Below are 10,651 nucleotides of genomic sequence, written 5' to 3'. Positions count from 1 at the left end.
AATCAGTACATAAAGCTTCAATCTATCTAATAATGAACAAAAATAATTCTAATTGAAACCTTCTACAAAATGAAGAAAATAATCAACTATCTATTCGAATGATTATTACACTATGATTCAAATAGATCTCATACAAGAAATTGAAATAACTATGTTGTAAATGTCATACAATTCCTAAATTATTAACACATGACTTATGCTAACAAATAACACTCTGGCTCTAATTAATTATGGGTATTCCAAATAAAGCACAAGCTACAGTAGCCTCATGTCATTGGTATATATACATATAATCATAAACAATCAAAACACTTTCAGTTCAAAATAGGAGGTTTAATTCAAAACACAAACATTTGTTTCCTTCAGAAATTCGTTTCAAATTGAAACTTCCCTTTTCCAACCATTCATGACTATAAAAGTGTAATCACAAAGTTAATTATGTTCATGATATGTTTATAACAATGTTCCATATCTTGTAAAGACTCAACAATAATACACTTGTTACCTTTTACCCAGATCTATGAAATCAGAGAGGAATCATAAGTACGAAATGAAGTATTGGAATTCTGAAAGCCATTAATGAAACGATTTATAAATGAGAAGAAATTATTTTTACTGAATCAAAACACACTTCCTATATGCTACAATTGTTACAAAACTCTATTCCAGGTTCGTGGTGGACCCTTGCCACTACCTAGAGCAAGCTTAAGCTAATTCGATACTTTTTAAATCAAGAAAACATAAATGATTAAATGAGAGTAAAATTTGAGACACTAATTATATTAAAACTTCAATAAAACATCAATTCAGGAGTTCAATCTTAGCATAACAGAATCGAAAAGTTTGTGTCGCAATCACCAACTTAGCCTAAGTGTATATCTCCTCGTGCAAATCTATGTATGTGTAACTTTACATACAAAATATTGGTCCTTTTAAAGAGTTCAGATCAATGAAAAATAGTTACAACCAATTAACTAAGGAAATTAAATATATATAAGATCTTAGCTAAGTTAGGCCAAGTGAAATCTCCAGGATGATTTCACCGAGATTGCAACTGAGCTTGTCTTGGTCGTGGCACTATCATTGAAAAAAAAAAACTAATTCCATATTCGAGAATGAGAAGGACCATTTTGGGCTACCAAAGGTTGACTGGTTCACTGATTCTGAGTAGAGTACTGAATGAGGTGCAAAACTAAGGACACAATGGTGGTTCCAAAAATGACTTTTTGTTGCATTGTTGAAATGTGTGCTGGACTACTTGATGATGTATCCACGCACTTCAGATGTCTGCAAGTCCTTTTAAGGATTATCTGAATTAATTCAATAGTTAAAAGTTCACTTATCATCTACCTAAACCCATTAAAGACATAAAAAAATAATACTTAGTAACAAATGTTACCTCCATTGTAGAGTAGTGTGGTTTAGTTAGTGTGGAGTGGTTTTAGGGTGCAAAAAGGGTAAATTAAGGTAAATTATAGTAAAAATAGTGGAATGGGATGTGAAAAATGGGTACAAAATTAGGGTCCAACACTTGCCATTTCCTAGATAGCCATGGTTTTGTGGGTTTTCCGCTTATTGTCTTTTGATTGGTGCTCATAATTCCTGATGGCCATGGGTTGGAACAAATGCTCTGGAAGCCCTAGAATAACTTGGGTTGAGTTACTAGTCCTGAAGCATAGGTTGGGGAAAACAATTTGGAGCCCTTGGTGGGTTAAGTTACTAGTCCTTGGAGCTAGGTTGGACAAATGCTCTGGAGCCCTAGAAAGTTGTGGGTTGAGTTACTAGTTCATGGAGCCCTAAACAACTTGGGTTAAGACTAATCTTGTTGGTGATTACTGATGTCCAACCATGGATATGGAATCATTATGGTTGAGGGTGGAGGTGGTTTGGCCTTTGGAAGCTTTGGTTTGCTTTTGTTTTTATTATTCCATGAGATCCCACATTTATGATAGGAATATGCCGTGGGGGGTTTCTGGATGAGAGAGAGATTTGGTTCAGCCCAATCTATGGTTGGGTGGTACATGGAAGTCCTTGACTTAGTTGGTATTTTCATATGTTAATATTATACATTTCCTTATTATGATCAATGATCATTTGTAGCGATTATGTTCGCGATATTATGGATGAGTTGCCATGGTTTATATGCTATTTATTTGTTGGTTATGTGATGTATATTACTTATGGATCTTGACATGTTTTGATGAATGTATGAACGGTTGATTAATGCGTGGACTAAAAAATGTTATTGTAGCTATTATGACAGGGAATTAGACCTTCTTGATGATTCTCAGATAAGTTTCAGACTCCTATGATCATAGATGAATTCATGGCTTATATTTTACATGTTCGCCATATGTTTGACGAAATGATTGTCATGGTTAGGCTTGGTTAGGTAAAGTTCTTGTTAAATTTTTATATGAATAGCATTGTCATTATGTCATCTATCATTCTAATAAGTCTCAGGCAGTTTTTTGGAGGGATCTAGAGGCTGGCCTAGAATTGTGGCTCAGATCCTGGGACCACATGCATTGAACTAAGAAATTTAGGTCACAACCACATGGACCAAGGCTTGTGAGTGCAGTTGTAGACCTTCAACCACATGTAGATAGTGCCATGGGTGTGGTTTGGATTCTAGGTCATTGAAACAAAGTTCCATATTAGGGATTAACCATCTTGGGTGTTTCTTCAACTCTTGGGTGATTTGTAGTCCCTATATGATGTTAGTTGGTGGTTAGAAAGTCTCATTTGTATGCCCCACTTCGTTAACTTGATCTAGGAGGTCAGGACATGTCATAGTGGCACTTTGTGTCACATTTACTTGGAGGGATTATAAAAGCAGGTAAATGTGGGAGGGGGTGGTTACATATTGGTATCAGGGCTCGTAGGTTCAAACACTTGGACTGGATGGGCAGAATGTGTTTGTCATGCATTCATGTTAGTTGTCTATGTGTTTTTTATTCATGCATTGTGGTAGTAATTATTGCAGTCATGTCATCATGTACAGATGATGATGTAAGTTAATGTTGAGATGATTGATGTGTTTATTTCATTATATATACATATGTTGTGCTAGTCCAGATTGATTTTTTTAATGAGATAGCCTCTCCTGAACTTCGCTGAGGTATGTTTTATCATGTTTATATTTGGTTTATCTTACATGGTATGTTTTAAGGAAGTAGAAGATCACAATGACTAGCAGAATGTTGGACTACAGTTCACATGATTCTCCCTAATATTAGATGAACAACATGGTGGTGAGTACTCCCCTAACATAGCATCTACATTGAGAAGTTTGAAAACAAAGATCATAAATTTTAAGGAAGAGAATGACAGGATCATTAAGTCACATGAAATACTTGCCAGGGCATAGGAGAAGCAAAAGGAAAATAATGTAGTCATCCTTCAGATTCTATAAGATTTGTAGAGATAGGGACCAATTAGTATCAGTGATAGATGGGAGGAAAGGACCAATGGATCATATGGAAGGATGTATCAATCTAGATATAGGTTTGACATGGATGACATAGCCAGAGATGGTAGGTTCTTGGATACACCTCACAGGAGGGGCAATGATTGTGGGTTCTGTTATCACTCAAAAATTTCATTAGAAGTTATTAGAAGAAATAAAATGACTGAGGTAACCACAAAGAAACTTTGGAGCTTAGACTCTAGCCAACCTAGGCTTAGAGAGGGCTCTCTCTATATGATTTATCTTTGTTCGCTTGGATTTCAGGCTAGTTATGAATGTTTTGGGGGTTTTTGATTTATATTCAAGATTGGATGGTGGGATCCTTGAAACAGATGGATAGAATGATGTATTTAGACCACTGGGCTATGGAATCAACATAAGGGAAGCAGAACTGGATCAACTCACTAAAGGGAATGTTCAAAGGGCAAGTTGGCAGAGTAAAGTGTAGGTCTTTGGAACAAGGGGGTGAAATGGTTTTAATCAGGGTGAGAGAGCAATTAAGGGTTCTCAGACTGAGATATGAAAAAGGAATAGAGGCTAATTGAAAGAAAAGGGAAATTAAGAATCTTTTGATCTGGATTAGCAAGAAACAACCTAAACTAAGGAGCAATTAAGAATTCCTTAAACTAGATATCAATTGAAAACATTATATGCATAACTGTTAAAACAGAGTGTAATTAAACAAATTATGAGATATTGTTCCAGTTATAGCATTCAAATTCAAAAATACATTAAAGTTTGTGGAAAAAATTTAAGAAAGATAACGATAACATATGAAAATAGTTGTCTACACTTCGCTCAACACATGAATCCTGTGAAATATCTTGTCTTTATTCATCAATCCAACTCGCTATCTCAGTCAATGATACAATAGCTTTACAACGTTTTTGATCAAAATTCTATAGAAATGTCTAAGAATCCACACTACATACTCTGAATTGTGGAGTATTTATATAAATAAAATTACAAAATATCTGCAACTGTATGTAGAACTAATCTAGGAAAAAAGAAGTATCTTCATACAAGAAGATAGGGATAGCTATTGAATTTCTTTCTTGCGGTCCCTTTTATTTTGGTGTTGCTGGCCTTGATATTTTACATTGGAGGCTTGGTTGACTTTATCCTTTTGATCTGATACACTTTCAACTGATACTCTTTGACTCTGTTGTTTTACCAATCATCCTTTTACCCTGTTTTCTTACTTTTACTATACACTAACTTTTTACTGCATATTTCTACAGTAAATTAGTTAATGACTCCCAGGTTTGAGCATCAGGTAACTGGAGTTTTAACATTTTCCTATATGTTTCATCTGCCTCTATGTATTTGGCAAAAGTTGGCTTGTTGACAAATAAATGCTTAACCTCATGTTGGAGGTAAAATAAGTTCTCAAAAGTGTGATAAAGTACATTGCCTATTGGCAATGCTTTCATTGCTGATGTACTCACTTGATCTTTGGCCACCTCCCTAATTCTTTTGTTGTAATCTTCTTGGGTCATTAGTTTTTCATTTATTACTAAGGGATTGGGTAATCCCTTTTCTCTCAAAATTTGAAACTTAGCCATAAAATTATCAATGGCTAATTGCATATTTTGACATTTTTCTTCTAAGCTCTGCGTTAGGTTCCTCTTGGAGAGGACCCTTTTAACCTTCAAAATTGTGTATATCCTATCATCTATCCCTAGTTCCTGAAGCTCATATCTATTTTTGGCATTGAGGAACTGGATAATTCTAGCAGCTTCTTCTGGCATTTCACCTAGTTCTGCTTTCACCTTCTGAATAGCCTTTGTGGCTAGTTTTATTAAGTCTATTTGTTCAAAGATTACCTGAATAGAAGGCCAAATATCATTGACAGAGTCAATGATATTGGTCCATAATCTTTCCTTAACCTGCCCAAGGGGTTTTTCTAATGTTAATTATTTTTCCATGGCCTTGAGTCTTTCACTCATCCTAGTGGTTTTCTGGACTTCTTCTTTCTGCATGATCTTGGCAAGCTTGTAATCAGTTTCCAAGCTTGCCACTTTTTCCTTGAGCTTATTTATCTCATTGGTTTGTATGGACATCTCTTCCATAGCTTGAACCAACTTGGTTGATTCATCCCCTGTTGTACCTCTTGTTGATGTAGATGCTGTGGATACTGGCAATGTTGTGGCAGTTGGAGCAGTGGGGCCCAATGAGGTTGCTAATGTAGAAGGAACAGTAGTGGTAACTGCTGAGATGACATTTGTTGAACCTATACCAAGATCACTCTGTTTTAATTGGATTAGGATGTCCAATTCTTTCTCAGTTTCCCTTAACTGGTCATTTATTTTTAGGACTAGGTCCATTAATTCTTCATGTCTCGCCTAGCTCTCCAAGATTCCCTCTATCTATGGATGTTGCAACTAAGGTATCTTCAATTGATTTTTAAGGGCAACAATGTCATCATTCTTTTTCCTGATTAGCTACTTTGTGGCCTTAATATCTTTGGGATCATGTCCCAATTCAATTATCAAGTCTTCCAAGGACTTGATTTTGGTGTCTTTGGCCTATGAGGATGCCTTTATCTTTATTTGCAGGTTTACTGAATGAAGATATTTCTACACTGCGTTGCCTTTGAAAAATTTGATTCTATGAACTGGATGGCCCCTGTATTTCCCCAGAGGGAGCTGTGTCTTTGCTTATGTCTAGCTCATCATTAGTTATTTCTACTGAGATTTTTGCGTTTTCTTGTTCTGAAACAGGATTGAGTCTAGGTCTCTTACTTTTGGTAGCTTCCTATTGTATATTGGAAGTATCCCTGCTTGAACTGGATGTTTCCTCTCTACTCCTATTTGGGTTCTTTTCCTCATTCTGAGGAGTCTGCATAATGGGAGGGGTGCTCATGGTTGTTTCTTGTTATGGTACATGCAGAAATGAGTTGTCATTAAGCTATCTCTCTAGATCAATTAAGGCATTCTCAACATCAACTTTTTTGCAATCCCTGTCTATAAGGGTGTTTTCCACCACTCAAATTTATTGGTACATCTCTCTATGTCTGGTAGAGGGTTCTGGATATAAGGTCCCAATTCGACCTTTTGCCTTAGTTTGGTTATGAACCCTTGAGGGTCATACCTCCACATGAAACATGTTTGAAACTTCATTTGTTGCAAAATCTGATATGCTTCCTTCCCTGCCTCTCTAGAATTGCATATGAAAGGGCCTAACTGGTTTTTGACTTTGAAATGACTCTTTTTCTTGGCTGAGACAAAGTTATTCTCATCCAAGTTCATAATTTGTTTGTAATACTCTAGATAAAATAACATCATGGGGAGGTATTTAGGTAGTTTGTATGGGGCAAGTTGGCATCCATGTATCCTTATCTCAGTGTGAATTTGGTAAAGATACCAATCTCCCACCTTACTTTACTTAGAAAATTGAAGTATGCTTCTGATGTCCTGACTTATTCTGGGTGGAGGGCTTCCTGTCAGCATGGTCATGATTGGATGGAAAATAGATCAATGAAGTTTGTATAGGTTTATGGTGATGCAAATTTGTGGAAAGGTGGGGTCCAAAATATAACTGATCTGGGCCGACCTTTAGTATCTATCTTCTGGAGGGTGAATGGAAATCTATCTGGCTGATAGTATAAAAACATGTGGTACAATATAGATGAGTATTTGAATACATTTTCATTGTGCATTTTGGTGAATTGTTCATGCACCCTGTCAGCTATGAACTGGGCATAATTGTGCACAATGGCAGGAGGCTGTCCTGGGGTGAAAATGGACAGGAAGGCTAGGGTGAGCTCATCAGTAAACTCATCAGTGGTATAGCCCATAATACATGATATCATTGTTATGATGAGCTTACCCCTTTCAGAGAAAAATGCAGAAAATATAGAGGGGCATCTGTAGGAATATGTTGCTTCTCTAGAATGAAAGTTTGAAATATATAGGATTGTCTAGAGGGACTTAATTTGGCATACTGGTCTAACAAATCCCCAATGGAGAGTGGGGTCAGGTTGGGCCCTGGTTTCACTTGCAGCATTTTATTGATGGACTTAGCTATAATATAAAACAAGACCTTTAGGTCTGGGGACATTATATCTCTTTGACTGGGAATATAATAGGAATGGCACATATGAACAATTTCAGGAAAAACATGCACTTGGGGGAACTGGTATTTGGGCAAGTCAGACTCCCAAAAGTTAATTTCATTAGTATGGTTCAGGTATCTATCCTTGCTTAAACAACAAATTTTTAGCAAGATTCCCTGCGCAACTGTATCTTTAATTTGGAAATCTCTGTCCGCCAGAGGAAGGTGGTCAAGGTCCAAATGAGGAGTTGTGATAGGTCTAACATCCATGGAAATAGGGGCAGCCATAATTCAGCTCTTGTGGATTTGAATTTAGCATTGTAGGGTTGTATCAGAGGGTTCGAAGGCAATGTGGAAACTTTGAGAAGGGCTTGGGTATGTGGTGTTAACTTGAAAGTATTTTTCAATTAATTTTACTTAATTAAAGCACTTTAAGAGTGAACGTTTTCAAATTTTGAAAGGGCGTCTGGTAATTCGTTCACAAATACCTAGAGTTTAGGTGAATTGACTTCAAACTGGTGTTCTGGATGACGACAGAAGGTTGAAAGGGCTCTGAGAGATTTGAAGGTGGTCTCCACAGCTTCTTTGAGGACTGAAATGAGGTTAATTGGTATTTTTCAGGTTTGTAGGTGTCGCACTGGTTTGCAGAGGTTTTCAAAGAGCTCAAGTGAAAAAAGACGAAAAAGGGCTTCTCGGCCTTTTTATTAAGCAACGATCACTTTTTGGCAGGCAATTTTATGAATGAATAGTAGGTGGTTTATTGGGTTGAGCAGGGAGGCAGTTTCCCAGGCCATCACACCGCTTTTATGGAGGAAGTGGTATTTCGAAGGGGTCACCCGATCTACCTCCGCGCTTGACACGTAGCATATGGGGTTCGGGGAAAAACCGCTTTATCGGATGGGCAAAGGTCAGGTGTTGGGTGGATCCGATATGGATATTCACCGTTATATGTGGACGATGATGATCAAATGGTAATCAGGTGAAGAAGGTGCACGGATGAAATGAACTGAGGTGTTGGGGGGGACCAGGGCTTTAATCCTCGGCGGTTTGGGATTTATTGAAAGTTAATGGGGGGATTAATTAATCGGGTGGGGTTTAATGATGAGATTAACCCAACATTACTGAAAACTAGTAATTTAGGCAAATTTTGACGGGGATATGAAGTAGGGGGTCAACTATAGTTTATAATTAGACTAAGGGTTGGGATATTTATATAGGGGATTTAATTAATATACGGGAAAAAGTATATTGGGATTAACATAATTATATAAAAAATTAATATGAAATGTGATGAGTGGAGTGGATATACCCGTAAGTAAAAAGGTAATGTTTGTGCATACGCTTTATAGTTAGGATAAAATATTTTTTGTGGGTTTTTCGAATGAAAAGGGATTTAACATGGAGTTGCTTTACTTTTCCTAGGAAAATGAAGTTTAACCTTAGGAAAAGGGCTTTTATTAGGGTAGTGAAAGGGGATGACTTTTATGAAGGGGATTCTAACACTTGATGCCCATAATTCATTAAGCCGAGGGTCCGGTCCCACCAAAAGCCAGAGAAATTCTCTGAGCCTCTTTGACTTGAAGGATTTAAAGTACTAGAACATACTTGTGGATATGAAATTAGTAAGTAAGGGGAAAATGAATGAGGGGAAGTTAATCACATTAACTTGCAAACCTTTGTTTTTGCTTCCATAATTGATCATACATATTGAAATATGTGTCTAAGCATGATGCATGTGTTTTGATCCAATCAACTTTATACTTCAGCAACCTTTCTTCTACTTACCCATTTACTTACCCTAACATTTTTTCTTCATTTATTTGGGTGCATTTAGGCTAGAAAACCCTTATCCTACCTTTTCTTTTATAAAACAAACTATCTACTTCTAACCTTATGTCTTCCAAGGGCTCAGATTAAGCTTATGAGCTCCTTTTATTTCTCTACCTATCTACTGATCTGCCAAGATTAAACTGTTTGGTCAGATTTTATTCTCTAATTATAAACATAAAATTCAAAGCATGATATAATCAAGATTAAACAGTTTGATTACCATGGATTGTGGCATGAATAACAAGCTGCACACAATCATTATTATGCATAAAAGTAAATAGTAGTGGCATTTAGACTTGCACGCTTTCATGGTCTCTTTTTTGGGGTTCATATATTTTCATTTTTTGACCTTATCTTATTCTTTTTGTCCTTTGATATTTATTTTAGGACATACCCTCTTTATATTTTTTTTTTCTAATATTGAAAACATTTGCAGAAAGCAAAGATATGTACAATATTACAAGGCTTAACCTTAGTCATTCAAAATTATGACTCCTATTGGTATAGGAACCTAACAGGTTCTATTCTAGTTCTAGATTAGAGAGACATCATCACCATCAGTGCCACCATATGTATAGGAGGAGTGAGAAGCAATACTTTCTAGAGGAGTTCAAGAAAGCAAAACCTCCTACATTTGATGGAGAAATGAAGATGTCACAATATGTAGAAGCTTGTTTTATTGGGATGAATAAGTTTCTTATATTGGATGATTATTCAAAAAATATGAAAGTCAGGATAGATATTTTCAATCCTAAAGGAAAAGCAAACATTTGGTGGGAAAATGTGAAGAATGTCAGAGGAATTTGAGAAGATGAGTTGAACTTTAGTGAGTTCAAGATAATTTTTAGGAAGAAGTATCTATCTGAAAGAAACTATGATGATAGGGAAAATGAGTTCTATGAGTTGAATATGGGATTTATGATAGATGAGGAGTATGCTAGTAGATTCTTGGAGTTGTTGAGATATGTGCCTTATCTTAAGGAGGAGAAAGAAAAGATTCAGTCATTCATAAATGGATTTCCTGTATCATTTAGAGATAGGATTGAGTTTGATGATCCTAGATCACCGGAGGAAGTCATCAGAAAGTTGAAGCATTGTTATGATAAACTGAAGTGCGATACTGAGTCTCAATAGGATTAGAAAGGTAATGAGAAGAATAAAGGAATGTGCTCTAAGAAGAGAGGAAGTCCTTAGGATACAGATGAAAAGGAGAATGTAGTGCCGCACACGAAGTTCGATGGAGTTGACAAAGGACATGGATTTCAGTCTGAGGAGTAGAACAAGGGTGATGTCAAG

Source organism: Pinus tabuliformis, chromosome 9, assembly GCF_031772625.1.
Source record: "Pinus tabuliformis cultivar Carrire ecotype Pingquan chromosome 9, CPIR1, whole genome shotgun sequence".
Classification (NCBI taxonomy): domain Eukaryota; kingdom Viridiplantae; phylum Streptophyta; class Pinopsida; order Pinales; family Pinaceae; genus Pinus; species Pinus tabuliformis.
The sequence above is the reverse complement of the archived record's forward strand: the minus strand, read 5'-3'. Positions refer to the sequence as shown.